Genomic DNA, 23,842 nt, shown 5'->3' on the forward strand with positions numbered 1-23,842 from the left:
AGCAAGTGCAGGAGTGTGCCTGTTGAGACGCATCCATGCCAGCAGCCAGGACTGTGCTCTGGGTTACCTTTATTGAGACGCATTGGGGTCAGGTACCAGTGGGTAGCTATCTCTATGCTAGATGTATTCCGGGCTGTGTGTGTCGGGGTCTATAATAAAAATCGCCCACTCCTTAATATATAGCTCTCTCCCGAGTTCTTTTGCCCATCTCCGTTGACTGGATGTAGGTTGTGGAGGGGCAGGCTGACACAATATTGCGTAGAGTTTGGAAATCAATCGTTTATCTGTGGCTTTTGTAACCAGCCACTTCTTGTATCTGATAAGTCATCTGCTAACTGTGGGGAGGTTAGAAGGATGTAGCAGCCAGTGTCACATCTGGAGATAGCGAAGCCTTTCAGCCTCAGGCAAGTTATATTGCTGACGCAATTGTGAGAAGGAGAAGATTCCCTCTACATCAAACATATGGCCAGCGGCGTGGCATGGTGTCTGATACCAAGCTGCAAACGCTCCCCATTGTAGGCCCGGGGTTAAATCTCCATTCTCAAACAGAGGTGTAATGAGGGAAGGGAATGTAGTGAGGTCCCTTTGACATGCTACGCAGACCCACACCTCCATGGCCGTCTTAGTGATAGGCAACGCAGACTCCAAAAGTCTCCTATCTGATATTTTAGGGAAAGGTACCTTCCAGAGGGGAAGGCTCACAATCGCCCTGTCCTGGAATAGCCAGTGCTTTCGGACTCCTCTTTATTCCACTCTACTAGGTATCGCATCTGTGTTGCTTGAAAGTACCTCTGCAGATCTGGAATTCCCAATCCCCCTTCGTCTGGACATAGATGGCTCAATTCCTTTCTCATGCATGGTCGTGCCCCTAGCAACACAAACCGGTGCAGCTCTCGCTGCGTTATGATGCGTCCCTCTGTGTGGGTGCAGGGGGAAGGGTAGGTGGGGGGAGACCGGCAGCATCTGGAAGAGATGTATGATTTTAGGTGCGATGGACATTTTAATGGTGGCAATACGCCCAAGTAAAGAAAGGTGGTGGTGTTTACAGCTACTTAGATCCTCTAATTTGACAGAGTAGGCTGTTATAGTTTATCGTGGTGGTTTGTGAGACACAAGGGGTGAGGTGAATCCTCGAGTAGCACAGTGACTCTGTTACCCACCGGACTGGGAAACTATCTTTTAACGAGGGTAGACACTCACGTGTGGTCGACAATGCAGGGACTTGGAATTTGCCACATAGTGGATTTTAATACAGAGGTCTACCCATAGTGATACTGGCCACTTATGCACTGCCTTGCCTTTCTTCAGTCCAAAGAGCACCACAAAAATCAGATTGTCTACTCAATAATGTCATTGCTATAAAAGTACAACGCTCAGCAGCAACTCGGCTCTAGTCCTCAACATCAGTTTGTCTGGAAAAAAGAAGGATACAGGGCAGCTGGACTCAAAAAAGCCTGAAGTTCACTCACGTGATGAGCTGAAGTTATCTTAAAGAGAAAAACTGTTTGGAGAGTCATGAAATACAAAGGACAGTTGTACTCTGGCTCAAACACGGTACACACAAGGAATGTAAGAACCAAATTAAGGTCCCACCAGGGCATCACAAAGGGCTAGGGTGAGAACATATGTACCACAAATTTAAGAAAACCCATCAAGTGACTTAAAGAAGGACAACTGGTCTGATAAATGCAAGAAAAACGAAAGGGTTGACAAATAACCTTAAAGAGTGCCCACAGACGTCCTTGCTGGGCTAAAGCCAACACAAAAAGCAAGTCATCTGACAGTTTTGTCTGTATTGGGTCAGTATTATGGGAACCACACCAGGCCATAAACCTTTTGCAGGGGCTGCATTAGTCAGATTTTGGAGGTTGGAGCCTTGCTTAATCTCCAAGCATGGAGATGTAGATTACACAGGCCTGGGAGAAAGTGGCAGCCTGATCGGCGGACAGATGGTCATGTCCAGAAGTTCAGGGCACCACACTCTCCTGGCCCAAATTAGAGACACTAGGATGACTTGAGTGGCGTCATTCCTGATCTTCTTTAAAACTCTGGCACTAGAAGTAAAGAACAAGTTACTTACCTTTGGTAACGCCTTATGTGGTTGAGACAATATCTAGCTGCAGATTCCTTACCTTTGAATTCCCCAGGCATCAGACTGGATCAGGAAGATTTTTCTTCGAGCAGTACCCCTGCACGCCGGTAGGTGGCGTTGGTTGGCTCTGCGTTGTTTGCAACAGAAGTGGCGTCCGCGCCACCTATATAGGAGCCACGTGGGTGCACTGACGTCAGTTACCTTTCACAACTTTCCACACCAGAAGCGCGTAGTCATGAAATGTACAGGCACTGGTGTGTTTGAAAACTAGGGCTCTGAAAGGGATCAGCCCTAACCCTAGAATCCTGGCCACAGTGCGGGGAGGATGTGTGGATTGGTAAGGAATCTGTGGCTAGATATTGCCCCTGCCAAATAAGGTGTTACTTGTTCATCTGATAGAGACATCAAGCCGCAGATTCCTCATCTTTGAATGGATACCAAAGCAATACCATCTTCAGAGGAGAGACTTTGGACAAATTTCAGACTAAAAGGTTCTGCAGGGCCGAACAGGCAAAATGGCTGTCCCTCCGGGCCGAGTGTCTAGGCAGTAATGCATGGTAAACGTGTGCAGGGATGCCCAAGTTGCAGCCAGACAGATATCCAGGACTGGGGCACCACATGCTAGCATGGTAGCAACTTTAGCTCTAGTGGAATAAGCCCTTAATCCTTCAGGAGGTGGCTTTGTTGCTAAAGCGTAGCAAATATTGATGCAGAAATTGACCCATCGTGAGATGGTCCTATACTGCACCGCCCGACCTTTAATTGAACCAACATCCACCCGGAACTCTTTTGAGCGGTCAAAGAATAACGACAACGCTCTTTTTGGGTCCAGACAGTTAAGTTGCTCCTCTTCTTTAGAGGGATGTGGAGTAGCATAGAAAGCAGGCATGGTGATAGACTATCCCACATGGAATGGTGTTACCACTTTCGGGAGAAAAGAGGCCTTTGTGTGATGTACCAACTTGGCAGGGACGAGTGTCAAGAAAGGAGGCTTGCATGATAAAGCTTGCAGCTCACTCACCCTCCTGGCAAATGTAATTGCCACTAAAAATACGGTTTTGATGATGAGCAGTCGGAGGGGAAGATTTTGCAGGTACTCAAAAGAAGTGCACATCAGGAAAGTGAGAACCAAATTAAGGTCCCACTGAGGCATAATGAAAGGGGAAGGTGGAAACATATGTACAAGGCCTTTCAGGAATCTATGTACAATGGATAACTTAAATAAAGAGGGTTGGGTTGGCAGTCTCAGGAAAGCAGACAAAGCAGAAAGATACCCTTACAGGGTGCCCAGTGCAGAGATCTGCTGAGCAAGGGTTCAAAACTAAAAAGCAAAATATTAGAAAGGAAAGCAGAAAGAGGGTCAATAGACTTTTCTGTACAATATATTAAAAATTCCTTCCATCAGCAGGCATATACCGTTTTGGTGGAAGGATGCCTGGCTGTCAGAATAACATTACAAACTTCGGAGGAAGGTCGAAAGCTATCAACTGCAACCACTCAAGCTCCACGCAAACAAATTAAGAGTTGACAGGTTTGGGTGGAGGACCCTCCCCTGTTGCTACAACAGAAGATCTTCTCGAAGCAGCCTGATCAGAGGATCAGTGCTCATATGTAGAAGCTCAGGATACCAGACTTTCCTTGCCCAGTCCGCAGCCATAAGGATGACTTTGGGCCCGGTCGTTCCTTATCTTCTTGAGAACTCTGAGCAGGAGCATTATGGGTGGAAAGGCGTACAGGAGGCCTGAGCTCCACTCAAGACGATAAGCACCTCTGAGAATCCACTTGTGATCCGCTAGGCATCAACAGCTGAGTTTGTCTGCCCTGGCGTTCAGGAAACCTGCCAGGTGTTGAACTACCAGGGAAATGCCCTGCTGTTCCAGCCATGTCCAGAGATGCAGGGCCTCTTGACAAAGGGTCCACGACCCCACTCCGCCCTGTTTGTTGCAGTACCACATTGGGGTGGTGTTGTCCGTGAACACTTTAACTAGCCTTCCCTTGAAGGAGGGTAGAAATGGTTTCAATGCCATTCGGATTGCTTGGACCGCCAGCAAGTTGTGGTGGAGTTAGATTCTACTGGAGACCTAAGTCCACCGCTCTCCACCTCTCCTGGGTGGCCACCACATCCCATGAGTGATGCATCCGTCACTACTGTGAGATCTGGTTGGGAAAGGGAGAGAAGTTAGCCACCACTGTAGGCCTTGTGCAGTTGCCTCCAAGTTATGATCCATGTCAGAGAGATTCCCTGATGCTGCGCCCATTGGAACTTAAGGTCCCACTGCAGAGTCCCCATATGCCATCTGGCATGTGTTACTAGGCAGGATGCAGAGGCAATGAGACCCAACAGGCTCAGAATCATTCTCTCTGGAATCCAGGATAGAGGCTGAAACAAAGGTATGTTAGCCTGAATATCCTGGACTCGACGTTCGGAAGGATAGGTCCAAAACTGCACTGTGTCCAGAACAGCACAGATGAAAGGGAGCGTCTGAGAGGGATTCTGGTGTGACTTCAGGCATGTTGATAGTGAACCCCAGTGAATGTAGGAGATTCGCCATAGTATAGAGATGGGAGACGACAGATCGTCCAGATAGGGGAAGACTGGTACCCTGGATCTGCGCAGTTGAGCTGCGACCACCCCCTTCACCTTGGTGAACACCCGAGGGGCTCTGCTAAGACCAAAGGGGAGCACCTGTGAACTGAAAGTGCTTGTGGTCTTCCATAAACTGCAGGTAGCACCGATGGGCAGGCAGAACGGGGATGTGAAAACACGGCGTCCTGCAAGTCCCAACGCTACCAACCAGTCTCACTGGTCCAGGGCAGACAGGACTTGAGCTATTGTGAGCATCCAGAATTTCTCCATTTTGATGACTTAGTTCAGGGATCATAGATTTAGGATAGGACGAAGGCCCTTGTCCTTTTTCGGGACCAGACAGTAGTGGGAATAGCGACCACAGCATTCTTCTGGCACTGGAACCCTCTCTATGGCTCCCTTGGCCAAGAGAGCCATGACTTCCTCCTTCAGCAAAAGTAAATGATCCTCCCTGCATCAGCCAGTCGTAGGATGTAGTCATGGAGGGAGGTGTGGCCTCGAAGGGGAGGGTGGAGCCCCTCCGGATGATCTGGAGGACACACCTGTCTGATGTAATGTTTTGCAGGGGTGGAGGTGATGGCTGATCCTGCTTTCAACTGGCCATCCATGGTCTCGAAGGGCGAGCCTAGGAGGGCTTGGAGGCTGAAGCTGCAGGGAGGAGGGGGCTGTAGAGTGGTTTGGGGTTGGTTTGACCAGACCTCTGGCTACCCAACCCACGAGGTCAGTATGAACCACACCCTCGTCCACGCAGGGGTTGTGGAACTTGCACTGTTCGGTGGCTGGGATAGGGCTGGTGTGGTTAAAAGCTCCTTCCGTAGCCACGAAAGGAGCGAATGCAGACTATGGATGTGGGGGCAGCTGAGAGACCCAAGGACTTTGCCATAGCCCGCAAATTCTTAAAGTGCTCCCGCAACGAATCTGCCATGTCTACGAAGAGATGGGCGCCATCAAAGGGAATATTCAGGAGCGAAGCCTGGACATCCCGTGAAAAGTCAGATGTTCTCAGCCAGGTGTGGCGTCTAACAACCACTGCAGAAGAAATAGCTCTGCCCAATGAATGGGTCGTGTCTAATCCACATCTAATCGATAACTTTGCGGAGTCTATCCTGTCTGATACTGCTTGGAAGAGGATGGCCGGGGCCTCCTCCGGGACCTGTGGCAGCACTTGCATAACCGTTTTCCACAGAGAGTGGGAATAACGGCCCAATAAGCATGCAGTGTTCATGTGCTGTCTAGCCTCTTGGATTCCCTGTCTGGGGAAGCAGCAGGGAGCACGCCATGGGAAGTAGAGACTTGAACTACCAAGCTCTGTGAGGTGGGGTAGATAGTGAGAAAGTTTGGGTGACCCAGGGCAGTGGCGGCCGGCAATAGTCCTGTTCACAGGAGTCCCTGTGCTGGGTTTGGACCAAGTTCCCAGTCAGACGTCCATGAGGGCTTCATTAAATGGGAGCAAGGGTTCTGAGAAGGAAGCTTCCGGCTGTAGCACCTAGGCCAAGATGATAGTCTGAGAGAGAGAGAGAGAGAGAGAGAGAGAGAGTAGCTGAAGGTCAAGGACCACAGCTGCCCTCTACACCACTTTTGCATAAGATGCTTCCTCTTCCGTAGCCACGGTAGGGGGTTAAAGCATGTCAGTATCTGAAGAACTATCCAGTCCACTGGCCTCACCCAATTCCTCATACCATTCCATCTCCTGATTGTAGTGCTGGTATTCTAAAGGGTCCAGTGACCCTTCCCATTCTTCTCCTAAGCCTAGACTCTCGGAATAAGGTTCGGGAACTACTTAGGACCTTTGGGTCCTGTTGGTGCTGAAATCGGTGTAGGTCGACGCAGCTTCAGCCCCATGTTGACTGGGATTAGCAGGCAGCGCCAGGAGCTTTGGCACCGGCATCTGGGAAGTTAATAGTGGCACGACCGGCACCAGTTCAAATCCATGGTGGGGGGCCGAGGGGCCATCGGCATCGGGCCATAGATGCAAAACCCGATGGGCCCTCTTCTTACCCTGAAGGGCTCAAAGGCGCGCCCGGAAAAGCAGGGAGGTGCGCTGCCGGCACAGGCTCCAGAGAATGAGGCCTCGAAAGCTGATGTTCCTCCATCGTGTCAGCCGACGGACAGAGAGACGTCAAAGCATACTTCTTACCGGAGTATCACGATGATATCTAGTAGGACGAAGAGGACTTGGGACTCTTGGAAAGGTTCCGGGACCTTCCTCTCGACCTGGACCGAGATCTTTGAGGAGTCGGACATGACATCTCCTGCCACGCCGCTTCAAAGGGTCTGTCACCGTCATGGAGCAGTCACAGATGCTGCACGGTTTAATACCTGTTTTCCTCGATGACATGATTCCTACACACTGAAAAAAAGGGTTGACAAAAGTAGAAAAACTCCTGCCAAAAAATGACAGAAGGTAGTTTTCTTCAAGGATCAGCGCTTAACTGGCACAGAAAGAAAAGAACTGACGTCAGCGCGCAATGGTGGCGCCTGTATAGGTGTCGCAGACGTCACTTCTGCCGGAGCTAACCAGTGCCACGTACCGGCGTGCAGGGGTACTGCTCAAAAAATAAATCTCCTGGATCCAGTCTCACGCTTGGGGAATTCAAAGGTAAGGAATCTGCAGCTAGATGTCGCTATCAGATAGCAGGATACAGCATAAAGGAGTACCAAACTTCACTACTGGAGGAATACATTTCTTATGGAGAGCCTTTGTGGGAAGTTCTGCATGCAAGTGCTGAAACTGCTCTGTGGTGGCGAAGAAATCGAGCCAGCATTCTCTGCATTGTTGGATGGCAACAATTTGCACCTCAGAGTGTAACTGGCATATGTGTTCTGCTAGGTGTAGCCAACTGAGTTTGTCTGCCGTGGAGTTCAAAGATCCCACCAGGTGGGTCACAACCAGAGAATTGTCCAGATCTATCAGTCAGTACCAGAGGCACAAGGCCTTCTGACTCAGAGCCCAGTACCACACACTACCCTACTTGTTGCGATAACACATGGTGGTGGTCTACTCCGAAACATGGATAGAGTAGGACTGGCTCCCTTGGTGCTGAGCCTGTTGAGACTTGCGATCTCACATCAGAGCCTGCATATGCTATCTGGTACAGTCAAGGAACAGGATGCAGGGGGCTAAAAAGCCAAGAAGTACCAGAACCGCTCTAACAGAGATCCAGGACCAAGATTGAAACATCAGGATGCCAGCACAAATGTAATTGACTCGATCTAGAAGGAAGGCTCGAAACTGTACCATATCCAGAATGGCTCTAATGAACGGGAGCCTCTGTGAAGGAGTCAAGTGTCACTTCGACATGTTGATTGAAAACTCCAAATATTTTAAAAGGTCTGCTGTTGTCTGGATGTGGTCTACACCGGACTGTGGCAAGTCCGCTTTCCACAGTCAGTTGTTGAGGCACGGGAAGAATGCTATTCCCTACCCTTCAAAGATGTGCTGCCACTACCGCAATCCTCCCTTTTGTGAACACCCAAGGGGCACTGGTGAGGCCAAATGGGGGCAAGGGAAATAGAAAATGCTATTGGCCCACCTTGAACAGAAGATAACACTTGTAAAAAATCAGGACGGCCATTTGAAAAAAAACATCCGGCAGATCCAGTGCTACCATTCGGTCTCCATGATCTAGGTCAGGCAGAACGTGGGTCAACATGAGCATCTCAAATCTGTCCTTTTTCAGGAATGAGGGTGAAAATCTAAAATAGGATGAAGGACTCTGTCCTTCTTTGGTGCCAGGAGATAACATGGAATAAAATCCAGTTCCTATTTCTGATGCCAGAACCCTTTCTATGGCTCCTTTGTCCAAAAAGGCCAGACATCCTGCTCCAGAATGGACAAATGATCTCCTTAAAGCTACTCTGATGAAAGTGGAATATGGAATGGTTCGGACAGGAATGGCAGGGTGTAGCCTAGTTGGCACCACTTTTCAGATATAATCCTCTGCCACCTTTAGACGTAACCTATTCTGCCTCCTATGGGGTGACCATGTGCCACTGATCGCAAACAAAGATGAATGTGTCCTCATGAAATGCAACTGGTGCTATGTAAAGCGCTAGGATACCTGATTCGGGTCAAGTTCGCGCTATTTAAAACTCTGTAATAAAAAAATGCTTTTTAAAGTGGCTCGGATGTTGAAGCGGGTGAGGCAGGGGCTGAGCTATACCCAGTGTTCCTGCTGCCACATATGCTGTCAGCTTGAGCCTCAGCTCTGGTATTGAAGGACTCAAGGTCCTGCTGCTGAGATAGTGGGCCTTGGCATTGTCTGTGAGCTATACTCCCTCTGAAGCCTTTAAAAGGGCAGAGTTTTGGGGGACACTGCTGCATGGTGGACCTGCTTTCTGTAAAGCACTCGAATGCTGAGCTAGATATGTCCCTAAAGAGACAAATGCTGTCAAATGGCATGCCCATTAAGTGAAGCATTGAGGCCACCTAAAAAACCTGGGGAACTCGAACAGGTTTGGAGTCGAAGCACCACGCTGATATTGACCGCCCTGCCCATGCAATAGGTAGTGTCTAGTTCTGATAAGACACATTTTGCTGCTTTCTGACCATCCTGAATGATTTGGGCAGGATGTGAGTGAAGTTTATTGGGGACTGCCGTCAAGATCTTGCTGACCATGTCCCACAATGCATGGGAATATTGTCAATGTAAACAGCTGGTATTGACAGATCAATAGTGGATGAGAAAAATATCCTTTACTTGAATACCTCCATATATTTCGACTCTTTATCTGTAGAAGTTGGGTTCACTCTCCTCACAGATGCCTGGACCACTAGGCTCTCAAGTGTGTGATGCTGTGTAAAGAATGCACGGTCACCTGGGCAGGTCTATGGCATCTAGCCACTTTGCTATATACCAGGGAGCAAGAGCCAGACTTGGTGCAAGTGCACAGTAATAAGTCTGTAAGGGCCTCAATAATAAGTGAAAGTGGTTATATGGAAACATGGCTAGGCTGTAGAACATCAGTCAAAACATTTGATTTTACCTCTAATGGAGGTACTGGGAGTCTAAAACTTTGGGAGCATGTCTGATCGCAATGGCAAATGATGCCATTCTGCTGATGAAGGACCTAGGGGTGAACATATCTGGTCTCAGGAGAAGTGTCCAAACCACTTGGCTCTTGCAAGCCCATAAAAAGGTTGTCATCATCATAATACTGGGATGCATTATCCCGATCACCTCCACTGTAATTTTTCATGCCATGTCAGCCTCTTTTCAGAGTCTGACCCAAAAAGGTTGTGGAGGGCCTTTGGGCGACTCTTAGGTAGTGGCAATGTCCTGTCTAAGTCTGAATGAAGATAGACCTGTGCATCAGGGCTTGCGAAGGATCCAACTTCGGTCGAGGCTGAGTCTGATTTGTTTCTGAGTTGGACAAAATAATCAGGTCCTCCTCGGTGTCGGAATGAGTCAACATGAGAAGAACCAGTGGCATACAAGAGAAATGCTATGAAAAGTCTCCGGATCCAGTCTGGTCCCTTAGGGTAGTCACAAGGTGTGGAATCTCCTGTTAGAAGTATTAATCAGAAAGATCATTACTGAAGGTACATCACTTTCTTTCATGGAGGTTGCTACATGCAGATTCCTCACCTCTTGAATCTACACCCAAGCAGTAGTCTCAAGAAGGTGGTTCTGAGCAGTTGATCTAACTAGAAGTCTTGCATCAGAAATCTAGCAAAATGGCCATCCCCACAGGATTCAGGTTCAAGGAGATAAAACCTGGTGAAGGTGCGGACCGAAGCTGCATTGTAGTTTGGCAAATATCCATAACAGGAACACCCCTGGTTAATACCAAAACAATGGCCTTCGCCCTTGAGGCATAGGCCCTCATGTCCTCATGGGACTCCTTCTTGGAAAGGGTGTAGCAGAGGACCGTGAGGAATTGCTCACTTCTAAGTTGACTGAAGTGCCTTTATTGTACCAGCATAGCCCCTTTTGGCAGTCAGTCATCTAGGTACTGAAGTAAATGTGTCCCCGGAACAAGTCCTGCAACCAGCAACATGTCCTTTGTGAAAATATGAGGTGCTGATGTAAGGTCAAACAACATGACCACCAACTGTTGGGGAGTAGAACCCACTACAAATAGTAGGAAACATCTGTTTGAACAAGGAATTGGTATATGAAAATACAGTTCATGTAGGTCAAGAAACACCATCCAGGTTCTGAACTCCAAAGATAAGAAGACTTGAACAACATCTTGAATTTCTTCTTGCAAAAAAAGGAGTTCACAACAAGAAGAGTTAGAATGGGCAAACCCCCCTGTTCTTTATTGGGGCCAAGAATTAACAGGAGCAAATCCTCATCCAAGGACAAGCTCTACTCACCATTGTTTGGAAGAGCAAGATTTTTTGCTGGAGAATGGGGGCATGGTGTGCTGAAGAATCAGAGATGACAGGACGGATGAGAGGAGGTGACTCCTGAAACACAAGGGCATATCCACTCTTGATCTCTAGGACCCAATGGTTTGAAGTGATGGATTGCTAGCATGTTTGACAAGTTGATGGCTGTCCTCTCACAGGTCAGTGAGATATAGTGATCCAGTGGGAGATGCTGAGGCGGTGGAAGAACATTGTTGCTGGTGTCCTTGGTGACTCAGGGAGCCACCATGTCTTCCATTGCTTGGAAAAATGTTTTGGGCTGCCTAATCATCTAGGAGGGCTAGTGTTGTTGATACAGCCAGCCCTGGTCAACAAAACCTGAATTTTCCACACTACTGGTGGAATTGTCAGGCCAGTGAAGCTAAACCAAGCAAGTGTGTTATAGCAGTGCCCTGCTTGAATCTCAACGAACAAATGTAAACCATCAAATGGCAAAGCCAAAAGGTTTGTCTCGATGTCCCCAGAAAACTGTGTGGAGTGCATCGAGGTATAGCGACATACAACAACGGAACAGCCCTGAGTCCTAGCCACTCAATCCACCATTTCAAAGTCTGAACAAAGAGCCTGTTCATCATCCACCACCTCAGCAAAGTGGTCACACAAGTGGTCCAGGAGATTAGAAGCCATAAATTAGGTCATCTCCACTGGACAACAAAGTAACCAGCAAATACGCATTTGGCACAGGAGGAGTGAAGAACTACAGTTCCTGAGGGGAAACACTTTCTTGCATGTGGCCACTATGCGTTTCGACTCCCTGTCCGGAGGAGTAGAGGAAAATAATTTAGGATTCATTTTTGTGCAAAAGAAAGTCTGAACCACCAGGCTCTCAGAGGAAGGTAGAGCTGAACAGAACTTAGGGCCACCCAGGGTTTGGATGATGACAGTGGGTAACTAGGAGGTACTCTGCTGGAGCAGGGCATCAGTGGTTCAGAGTAAGAGGATGAAGTCAGCAGGATCTCGGTAAGAACATTAGCCTTATTCTCCTCAGCCAGCGAAGGAAGTTCCAGGACGTCAGCTGATTTGTGCAGAACGACTATAGAGGAAGCAATTTCATACAGATAATTAAAGTCAACTCCTGGAGAAGTATCCAGGATCAGGGGCCTTTTGTTAGGCTAAGTAAATACCCCCATCACAGTATGAAAGTGGAAGAAGTCTTTCACCTCACTGTCATCCTCATAATGAGAGACAAGGTAGAGGATTGCAAAGATCTCTGAAAAACGTCTGAACCTTCCTTTCGAAGCCAAGGAGGGCAGACCTGAATCTTTCACCGTCAGATCAAAGGCTTAGTATATAAAACATATGGGGTTGCCCATTAACCCACCAGGAACCAAGGACAATATTAATACAAAGAACAATGGCTACTAGTGGAATCAATAACTTGCATTAACAGCAAATTGTTTTCAATCAGAAAATAAAATAGTGGGACAATAAGTGAAAATAACCATTATATCAGCCACAAATATACTTAATTCAATTGATCATAAAAGTGCTCTGTGCTCAAGTGATCACACAGTTCACAAAGAAGACTAAAAGATTTTGAGCACAAGCAATACGGGCCAGTAGTTACAAGAAACAAGAAGGGCTGGATAGGTATGAATACGGAAATAGAAGCACCTCTTATTGATCTTCTTAATTTAGCTTGTTTTAAACTAATACTGCCGGGTGAAATTTAAAGCATTCCAAAATGTATCTGAGGTAGAGTCAGAGTAAATGAATGCAGGTCCATGAAGGATGCAAAGAACTACCAGAGTTGATGAGCTCGTCTGCAAAATAAGCGAGCTGCTAGTCGTGATGGTTATGTAAATGATTCCGCTGATTGTAAAGATTGTGCAGGCCGGCAAGGGAGGCAGTGGAGTTCCATCAGGATGGAGCTGAGCTGATCATATTTCTTCAGGCACTGGATCAGAAGTGCTGTGGCATGTAGGATGCCCTTCAGTAATGCCAGTGTTAAGTATGATATGCCATGGAGCAGAGCATTACCACTATTAGGATTCAAATTTATAAGGCCACTGAAGTTGCCTTCGGGAAGAAAAGGTTTCACTTCCTTTAAAAAAGAGAGCTGGTACCAAGCTGCCTTTGCTTTTTTGGCAACGTTTTGAACACCTGTGAAAGTTGGGGTTCAAATCTGTCAAGGTTCATGTCATCGCAAAAGGTTTCTACTGTTTCTGGTTTATTATTCTTGGCGAATAAAAGAAATTCTGCCGTGTTTGGGTTGAGCTTGAGGTAGGTGCTGGATATCCAGGTCTGGATGATAAGCATGCAGTGTTTGATGTATGGACATTTGAAGCAGAGTAGACTTTCAAGCAGGTGTCCATGTGAACAAACGGACATTGGTTGGAAAGGCAGAGAACCGCTAGAGGACACTGTCAGTGAATCCCACTTGAGACTCCAGGGTGTGTGTGAGGGTGAGATGATGCACTACATCGAAAGCAGCTCAAAGGCACACCAATATCATGAGGAGGGGTAATCTTCCCCAGTGGAACCGCTGTGAGCACTGTCTTCAGTGCATAAAGTCACGGTCTTTCTGCTGCAGCATGATCTGAAGCTAGACTGACAGTTGAGCAGAAGATGGTTAAGATTTTTACAATCTTTGAGCTAAACATAGACTGCTTTTTCATCTTGACGATGAATGGTGGGTGTAATGGGCCAGTAGATGGGAAGGTCATCAAGGTCAAGTGTAGGTTTCTTTAAGAGTGGGAAGATCTAGCCTGTCTTGAAAGCTTTTGGGAAGATGCCTGGAGTGAGGAGGGCATTGATAATGGTGAGTAGGGGTGAGAGAGCGTCTCCAGAGAGAGCTCTGATTAAGGATGAAGATAGGAAATCACCTTCATAGGAAGAGGCGTTAATGTCAGTGAGATCTGCAAGAGATAGGACTATGAAGGACGACCATTGCAGGATTGTACCTGAAGGGGTCGGCTTAAGGGATGAAGCAAGCCTGGTGTCGTCCATGTGCTGTTATATTTTCTATATTTTTACAATGAAGAAGAAGATGACGAGAAATAAAGCCTCTTGCCAGGCTCATTCTGTTAAAGATGGTTTTGGTACACTGAAGGTACTTTCAGTGTAGCTAAATGATGGAAAATGAAGTTCTCTTGTCTAGCTTCTTCTTTTAAAGATGGTTTTGGTGGGTACCCAGTTATGCCACTTCTTGTGCAGATGGATGATGAGAAATGATGTCCTCTTGCCAGGCTTCTTCTTCCTTCATAGTACTGAAAACCATGTTTTCAGCTCTTGAACGAGACACCTCTTTCACTTCTGCGAACTCCCTTATATAAATTGTGGAGATTTTGCTTCATTAATCTTCTTGCAACATGAACTTTATACCAATCGCTTATCCCACCTCTCTACAAGATTTCTTGAATAAATGTGTCCATTACTGCCAGCTTTAGATAGCCTACCCAACAGCTGAGTTTGCCTCGTGGGTCTTGTTGCCTCAGCACCCACTTATAATCATATTCAAACTTAAATTCTCTTGCGGCAGTCCTCTAAAGAGAAGTAATTTGCCCTCTACCCACAATCATCTTTGAACTATTACTATACTCCTCATGTATAGAGCGACAAGCACAAGCTAGCCATTTCAGCTCAAGAACAATCCAGCCAGCTAGCTGATTCACCTTAGTCACAGAGTCCGTGTCCATTAGTTATTTATTACCTGATTTGAAGGACTCTTATCTTTCTTAGCTTACTAGTGCTTGAAATACTGTAAACAAGTATCCTCCCCTTGTACTTTGTCCACGGCCCACTCCATTCTACTAATAGATTACAGTCCTTGGAGGGAGGGGCTTTCTCCTTTAACTTACCTAGGTGACGCTGTCACAAAGTGATTTTGGCATGGGGATTGTTTCTGCACTAATAATTAAAATGGGTATAATATCCATAATGAAACAATTAGATCTCAAACTAATTGAAACAAAGAGGAAAGCAAGGGACAACAACCCAACATTTTCGAAACCAAAAAGATTAACTGTTTATTGGATCAGATGTGCACCTGTAAAACGTAATTTAATGCAAATACTGTGAGAACAGAGCATGCCAGAGTTCAGAAAAGATGGACAAGTTACTTACCTTCGGTAATAGCTTATCTAGACATAATCTAGTCGCAGATTCCTTACCTCTGAATTTCCCAGGCATCAGGCTGGATCCAGAAGAATTTTCCTCAAGCAATACCCTTGTGTGCCAGTAGGTGGCGCTGGTCGTCTCCACGTGACGTCGTCAGAGTCTTCTGTGCCGGAAGTGATGTCCGCGTCACCTATATAGGCCCCACCTAGTCACTCTAACATCAGTTACTTTTCATGACTTTCCATGCCAAGAACTTGGAGCCATGAAGTGCACTGACAGTGGTGTCTTTATAACAATTGGGGCCCTGAAAGGGATCAGCCCTGTTCACAGTGCGGGGAGGATTGGATGGTCGGTACGGAATTTTCAGCAAGATCATGTCTCTACCAGATAAGGTGTTACCGAAGGTAATAACTTTTCTATCTGATAGACATCTTGTTGCAGATTCCTTACCTTTGAATAGATACCCATGATCATTCCCGGAGGAGGGATTGCAAGCAAGAAAAGACCAGGAAGTCCTGCAGGACAGAGCAGCCAAAAAGGCCGTCACTTCGGACTTGACAGTCCAGACAGTAGTGTTTGGTAATGTGTGCAGGGATGCTCACGTTGCTACCTGACAAATGTCGAGGACTGGAGCCCCACAATGCAATGCCTTGGTAGCAGCCTTAGCTCTGGTGGAATGAGCCCTTAAGCCTTCTGGAGGCTGCTTTTTGGCCAGAGCATGGCAAATTTTGATGCAGAGGATGACCCATTGTGAGATAGTCCTCTGCTGCACTTCATGACCGTTCTTTGATCCAACGTACCCCACGAAGAGTTTGTCATTCACCCAGAACTCTTTAGTGCTGTCAAGGTATAACAACAACACTCTTTTGGGTCCAGATGGTGGAGACACGCCTCCTCTTTAGAGGGTTGCGAAGGAGCAGAGGAAGTATGCCAGGTGACTGATTGCCTCACATGGAATGGTGTTGTCACTTTTGATAAGAAAGAGGCCCTAGTGCGAAGCACCAACTTATCAGGGAAGATGGTCCGGTAAGGAGGCTTAGATGACAGAGCCTGCAATTCGCTCACCCTCTTGGCAGAAGTGATTGCCACTAAAGAGGCTGTTTTACTTGTAAGCAGCCAGAGGGGTTAGTTGTGCAGAGGTTCGAACAGAGCACACACCAGGAAGGTGAGAACAAAATTAAGGTCCAACTGAGGCATAATGAATGGGGCTGGTGGGAACATGCATACAAGCCCCTTAAGAAATCTACTTACGACAGGTGATTTAAATAAAGAGGGTTGATCTGGCAGCCTCAAGACAAAGCTGGAAGGTGTCCTTAAAGAGTGCCAGAGCAGAGCCCTGTTAGGCAAGGGTCAAAAGATACAAGACTTGTGAGAGTGGAGTAGAAAGAGGATCAATAGATCTTTGCGTACAAGATTCTACAAATATGTTCCACCATCAGGTGTACGCAGTCTAAGTAGAAGGATGCCTGGCTGTCAAAATTACAGACTTCGGGAGGAAGGTCGAATGCTATCAACTGCCTCCATTCACTTTCCACGCAAGAAGGAGTTGAGTTGACAAGTTTGGATGGAGGACCTTCCCTTGCTGCTGCGACAGAAAATCCTCCAGAAAAGGCCGCTTGATTGGAGAATCGGTGCTCGATTGGAGAAGCTCAGGATACCAGACTGTGCCCAGTCCAAAGCCACAAGAATGACTTGGGCAGAAGTGGTATGGGTGGAAAGGCGTATAGCAGGCCTGAGCACCACTAGAGACGAAGAGTGACTCAGAGCGACAACGGTCTTGGAAATTCCAACGCGCAAAACTGCTGACATTGTGCACCCTTGGTGGAAGCGAACCGATCTAATCAAGGCTATTCCCAATGCTGAAAGAGGCTATACGCCACCACTAGATACAGACACCACTCGTAATGTGCTTGGCATTGATGGCAGAGTTTGTCCGCCCTGACTTTCAGGGAAGCTGACTGGTGCTGCACTACCAGGGATATGCCATGCTGATCCAGCCATGTCCAGAGCCTCTTGACAAAGGTTCCACGACCTCACCCCACCCTGTTTGTTGCAGTACCCCATGTCGGTGGTGTTGTCCGTGAATGCTTCGAACAGCCTTCCATTGATGGAAAAAAGAAAAGCTTTCAATGCCAAGCAAATTGGTCAGAGCGCCAGCAAGTTGATATGGAGTACGGATTCCACTTAAGACTAGAGTTCTCTGATCTCCACCTCTCACAGATGGCCGCCCCATCCCAGGAGTGACATATCTGTCACTACCGTGTGATTGAGTTGGGAAAGCCTCTGACTCAATCGCGGATGGTCAGCCACCACTGCATGTCCTCTACAGTTCCCTCCGAGATCTGGACCTGATGCTGTGCCCACTGGAACTTCATGTCCCACTGCAGAGCCCGCATATGCCATCTGGCATATGTCACAAACAGAATGCAGAAGGCCATGAGGCCCACCCGTCTCAGAGTCAGTCTCACCGAAATCAAGGATGGAGGCTGGAACATCGGTATGTTAGCCTGAATATCCTGAACTCGAGGCTCGGGGATAGGCCTGAAACTGCACTGTGTCCAGAACAGCTCTGATGAAAGGGAGGGTCTGAGAGGGAGTCAGTTGTGACCTCGGCATGTTGATAGTGAACCCTTGCGAAAGCAGGAAGCTCGCTGTAATCTGGAGGTGGGAGAGAAGAGCCTGGGGTGAGCTCGCCTTCAGCAACCCGTTATCGAGATAGGGGAAGACTGTCATCCCTGATATACGCAGATGAGCTGCAACCACCGCCTTCATCTTGGTGAACACCTGAGGGGCGCTGGTAAGACTAAAGGGGAGCACCGTGAACGGTAAGTGTTCGTGGCCTACCGTGAACCGCAGGCAATGCCAATGAGCAGGCAGGAAGGGAATGTGAAAATAGGCGTCCTGCACGTCCAATGCTACAATTCAGTCTCCCGGGTCTAGGACAGACAAGACCTGAGCCAGAGTGAGCATCTTGAACTTTTCCTTTTGAGGAAGTAGTTGAGGGCCCACAGATCTAGGATAGAACAAAGGCACCAGTCCTTTTTCTGGACCAGTTGCTCTTCCCACAGTAGGCTGTGGGAAGAGCAACCACAGCCTATTTCTGGCGCCAGAACCCTCTCTATGGCTCTCTTGGACAAGAGAGTCTGGGCTGCCTCCTGAAGCAAGGTCAGCTGGTCCTCCGTCAGCCGCTCTTAAGTTAGAGGCATGGAAGGAGCGGTAGTCTCAAAGAGGAGGGAGTAGCCCATTCGGACTATCTGAAGAACCCACCTGTCCGACGTGATGTTTTGCCAGTGGTAGAGGTGATGGCTGATCCTGCCACTTACTGGCCGACCATGATCTTGAAGGGCCAGACTAGGGAGGTTTAGAAGCTGCAGGGCGAGGAATGGACTGATCCAACCTCCGCCGCCCGACATACAGGGTCGAAAGGAGCTGTACCCATGGTCGAGCTGAGGTTTCTGAACTTCCACGGTCTTATAGCTGGGATATGGCTGGTGCGGCTGAGCCCCTTCCAAGGCCATGAAAGGGGTGAAAGGAAGACGGGGGACAGGTGGCCACTGAGAGGTCCAAGGACTTGGCAAGCCCGCGAGTCCTTAAAGCGCTCCAGGGCCATGTCTCCCTTGTCTCCGAAGAGACGGGTGCCATCAAAGGGCGTTTCTCTACCTATATATTTCAATATGTACACCGTATCATCTATTTAAGCATAGAAACTCTGACTGGACCAACGTACAGAACATTAAACACAAAAAGGAAGAAAATATTCATTCTTAGATTTTATTTTTCATTTTTATCTAGGTCAAAGAGATCAGTTCCAATATAATCATATATTGACAGTTTATAGATAATAATACATTAAAATGACAAAAACTTTTTATAAACAACAGCGTTGATCAAACTCAAAGAAAGATCCCATACAAAGTCATTCACAGCACACTCTCAGACTAACACCAATGTCATACAGCACCATCAATACATACGTCACACTTATACCAACAATAACCTAAATGAACATAGAGACCCCGCATACAATGAAATCAATATTCGAAAATCAATGTATAAATACTCAATACTGTGCATGATTATTCATATTTTGTTGTAATTTGTTGTAATTTCAAATACAATTTCAATATTTGAGAGATGAAAAAAAGTTTAGGAGGGCCTCATTAAATGCGCCGACGCACGTTTCGGGGTCCACACCCCAATTCGGGTACCACCTTCCTCAGGGCGTACAAAGACCGTATGGCACATATCGCACAGTGGTCATCAGTCACGAGTGTCAAAACCACAAATTTTCAGGATTGGGACAGCACTAGAAACGGGTCACTAGAACCCCTAACAGAAGTCGCACCAACTCAAAAAAATGAAATCAAATTAATAATAGAATGAAGTAAAAGACAAGCTGAAAAAAGATGCAGTGTTATAAGTTTTAAGGAAGATATTTGAAGGGGTTAAAGGAAAAGGGAATGGCCAGAAAAGATAAAGAAGAAAATCAAGAAAATCAGGCGAATAATGCCCAATATCAAAAAATCTCGAACATGACAAATAAAAAGTAAGAATGTATAGAATAAAGAAAGGACTAACGTAGCTCATGTATTATTAGTCAACACAATAAGCGGCAAGTTTGCAGTGCAATAGTTAAAATCAACAGAGGACTAATTATCACGCTCACCTGTATAGAATAGGAAGGACTAATCAAACTGTGGCTCACAAAGTCCAGTCGTAAGAAAAACCTAGGAAAAGCGGTCCTAATCTCCACCGGGCCGCCAAGGTTCTTAATAAATCAAATCAGCTAGGTAGACAAATGGATTTCCAATTAGATAAATATTGGAAAAGATGTTTTAGTGACACAGTCTCTAACTGAGATTAAAAGAAAGCAAAAAAAAAATCTGGCAAAGGAACTATTTTACCTTGTTTGTAGGATGTATGAATTGAGCGAATATTAGAAAATTGGAGAATGCTCGGGTTCCGTCAGTATGGATTGAAGGAATCAGTCGAGATAGTTAAGGAAATTCTGTTAACAGAATAGAATTGCCTTCTTATAAAAGCATTTACTACAAACCAATTACGAGTGCATATAAGCCAGGTCTCGCACAACAGAATACAGGTGATAACTCACCGAACTGAAGTGTTAAAAAGGCGAAGTCTGTGCTCAACGAAATTGCAGGGGCGATAGTTGTTCTAGTCCCGGGAAACTGCACACTGAGAGGAACATGAATAAAAGAAGAGCATAAGTTCAAAACCTCACCTATGGCGTGCAGAATAGCTGTTTAATGCAAGGTAAAAATACCTGAATACACAGATCTCTGGGTATCGAGAAGCAAACGATGAAAAGACACGGGCTTTAGTCCGAGATTGTGGGTATAATGGTAGCATTTGAATAAGCTGTTAATATACAAACAGACAGGTTTAGTTATAAGGTTCAAATATATAAAAAGAATGAATGCGCTCAACGCGCAAAAAATAATCAGGAAGAAAAAACGATCAGGAAGAAAAAAAGGAAAGAAAACGGTGCGCGCCAAGTTAAAATACCTGATTTGCAGGAATGATGTATCGCAGCCGATCGAGGAAAGCTCCGACTGTGGCGTCCTTCAGATGGATGAACAAAAAAACGGTCCGATAAACACACGTGAAATGTTTACGAGCGTTTAAATAGGCCGACAGATGATCCCGTGGTCGTAGAAGGCGTGCCGTTACTAAGGCATCGAATGCATGGGGAAATTGAGCAGAGTATTTTAAAGGGGCCAAGGTCCCAAAAGAAATACATATGAAATGAAATCAATGCCGAATTGATAAAAAGATATAACAAACTCGTAGCGGTCAAAGCAAGGGTTACATCGCTTAACCAATTCCATGCATTAGCAGGAATAAAAACGCTATCGCATGAATAAATCAAATCCAAAAAAGAACGATTTCTCGAAAAGGCCTAGGCCAATAAAGTTCAAACGAAAATTGAAGTGAAAGAAAGTTAGACGCAAATAAATGAACCGAAGACGGAACCCATCAAGCTATTTCCAGCATTTAGGCAAGATCATGCTTGACAATGAATAAACCCTCAAAGTCGGTGAATCAGGCTGACAGGGTCAAGGTATAGAAGGATCTGACAGCGCCACAAATTCCCAAGGAGGGAATGCGTTAAAGCCTACATTCTTAGTGTCAAGCGCAAAGGACCCATACATATAGAGGTCTTATAAAATAGCATTTTCCCATGGAAGGGATTAGTTCAATCCTTTATCCTTAGTATTGAGGACAAAGATCCAATATACTTCACGCTTCCTGCGTGTATTGTTACTGTCGAGTCCTTTTTGATGGCGGATTTTTTCCAAGATCGTCCAACGAAGATCCTCCTCAAAATGTCTCTTTTCTGTCCAGTGAGCTACAAGTGGAGCTGCATGCTTGGATCGTCTAATGTTGGACTTGTGTTCCCCAAACGAACTCTAACCTCTCTCGCAGTTTCACCTACATAGGTGAGCAGGCAGGGGCATTGTATGGCATAAATGCAGTTTGAGGTCCTGCAATTCGTCATCTCTTTCATGTTTACATTGAAATCATTAATGCAGATTTGATTGCCAACGATGGTGTTGGCGCATGCCTGGCATGTGCTGCACTTGTGATTGCCATTAATGGGAGAAGCTGCCTCAATGGACTTTTGTATCCAGCCCTTTTGTTCCGGTTGTTTAGCCCTAACTAGCCAATTTCTCAAGTTTTTATTTCTGCGGAACGCAAACAAAGGTTTTGGCAGATGGGCTGTTTCAGTGTCCAAATGTAAAAGGTGCCATTGTGAATTGACGATCTGTCTGATTTTATTATCCATAGGCGAGTGCTTTGTGACACAAACTAGCTTATCTGTCTGATCCTGTTTCTTAGGTTGGAACATGGAGTCGCGGTTGTAAAAGCGAGCTCTCGAGTGCATCCCTAACCATTCTGGGGGGATATCCTCTTTGAATAAATTTCTCTTTCATGATTTCAGCATTACAGAGATAGTCATTGATGGTAGTACAGTTTCTACGCAAGCGTAGAAACTGACTAAACGGTATTCCATCCTTCTGACTTCTCGGATGGAAACTTTCAAAATGGAGAAGTGTGTTCCTAGCCGTGGGTTTAGTATATAAACAAACGAAAAGTTTGGATTCCTGGTGTTCTACCCAAACGTCGAGGAACTCTAATTTGATTTTACTCATATGTGCAGTGAACTTAAGGTTAACATCTGCTTTATTCATCCATTCGATGAATTCATCCAAGGAGGCCTGGTCACCGGTCCAGATGAAAAAAATATCATCGATATACCGGGACCAGTGCCGGACATTTTCAAAAAAGGGGTGCAATCTCATTGTAGATGTTGCCCTGTTCAAAGTCGCCCATGTATAGGCAGGCAACACTAGGGGCACAAGCTGCCCCCATACTGACTCCCTGTACCTGTTGATAGAAGTTTCCATCAAATTCGAAGAAGTTCTCTTCTAACACTATCTCCAGGCACCGAATCAAAAATCTGCCATTATGTAAAGTTTGATCCATTTCAATGATGTTACTCAAGACCTTACATGCTTCTACTTGGGGGATATTCGAATATGGAGATTCGACATCAAGGGTCACAAGGATATCCTGATACGGAAATGAAGTGCCCTGTGTCCTTAAAGTAGGAACGTAGGGTTCCCACCATTGGTTGAAGGAACTTATCGATGTATTTCGACAAAGGTTCCGTGGCAGATCCAATGGTGCAAACGATAGGCCTCAAAGAGGGATCCATCTGATCCTTGTGCGTTTTAGGTATCCCGTATATGATCGGGATACGGGTGTGTGTTGGAGTGAGAAAATAAACTTCTTGAAGACAAATTTCTCCTCTATCAACTGCTTGTTCCACTTTACATAGGATTCTACGTTTAACCCTGGGTTCCGGATTAGACATGATTTTAAGATAGTGTCTAGGTAACGCAAGGAGATACAACATTTTCTGTTTGTATCGGTCACTGTCGAAAATGACAATGCCGCCTTAGTTCACAGAGACTGTGTCGCTAAAACATCTTTTCCAATATTTATCTAATTGGAAATCCATTTGTCTACCTAGCTGATTTGATTTATTAAGAACCTTGGCGGCCCGGTGGAGATTAGGACTGCTTTTCCTGTGTTTTTCTTACGACTGGACTTTGCGAGCCACAGTTTGATTAGTCCTTCCTATTCTATACAGGTGAGCGTGATAATTAGTCCTCTGTTCATTTTAACTATTGCACTGCAAGCTTGCCGCTTATTGTGTTGACTAATAATACATGAGCTACTTTAGTCCTTTCTTTATTCTATACATTCTTACTTTTTATTTCTCATGTTCCTGCTTTCATCATGTTTGAGATTTTTTGATATTGGGCATTATTCGCCTGATTTTCTTGATTTTCTTCTTTATCTTTTCTGGCCATTCCCTTTTCCTTTAACCCCTTCAAATATCTTCCTTAAAACTTATAACACTGCATCTTTTTTCAGGTTTTATTTTACTTCATTTTATTATTAATTTGATTTCATTTTTTTGAATTGGTGCGACTTCCATTAGGGATTCTAGTGACCTGTTTCTAGTGCTGTCCCAATCCTGAAAATTTGTGGTTTTGACACTCGTGACTGATGACCACTGTGCGATATGTGCAATTTAAGAGAAATGATATAAATGAGTTATTCAATGTTAGTTTTATAATAATTTTTTTTATTTTATACTATTTTGTATCCGTCAGGTCCCATTACATCGCTAGCC

At 45.9% G+C, this 23,842-nt stretch overlaps 1 protein-coding gene across 6 annotated transcripts in view; it reads right to left on the reverse strand.

The window, feature by feature from the left end:
• Positions 1 to 23,842, reverse strand: part of SBF2 (SET binding factor 2) — a 2,080,461-nt gene that overhangs the window by 41,784 nt on the left and 2,014,835 nt on the right. The gene's annotated exons all lie outside the window — the stretch shown is intronic.

This window comes from Triturus cristatus, chromosome 3_2 (genome assembly GCF_964204655.1).
Source record: "Triturus cristatus chromosome 3_2, aTriCri1.1, whole genome shotgun sequence".
NCBI lineage: Eukaryota > Metazoa > Chordata > Amphibia > Caudata > Salamandridae > Triturus > Triturus cristatus.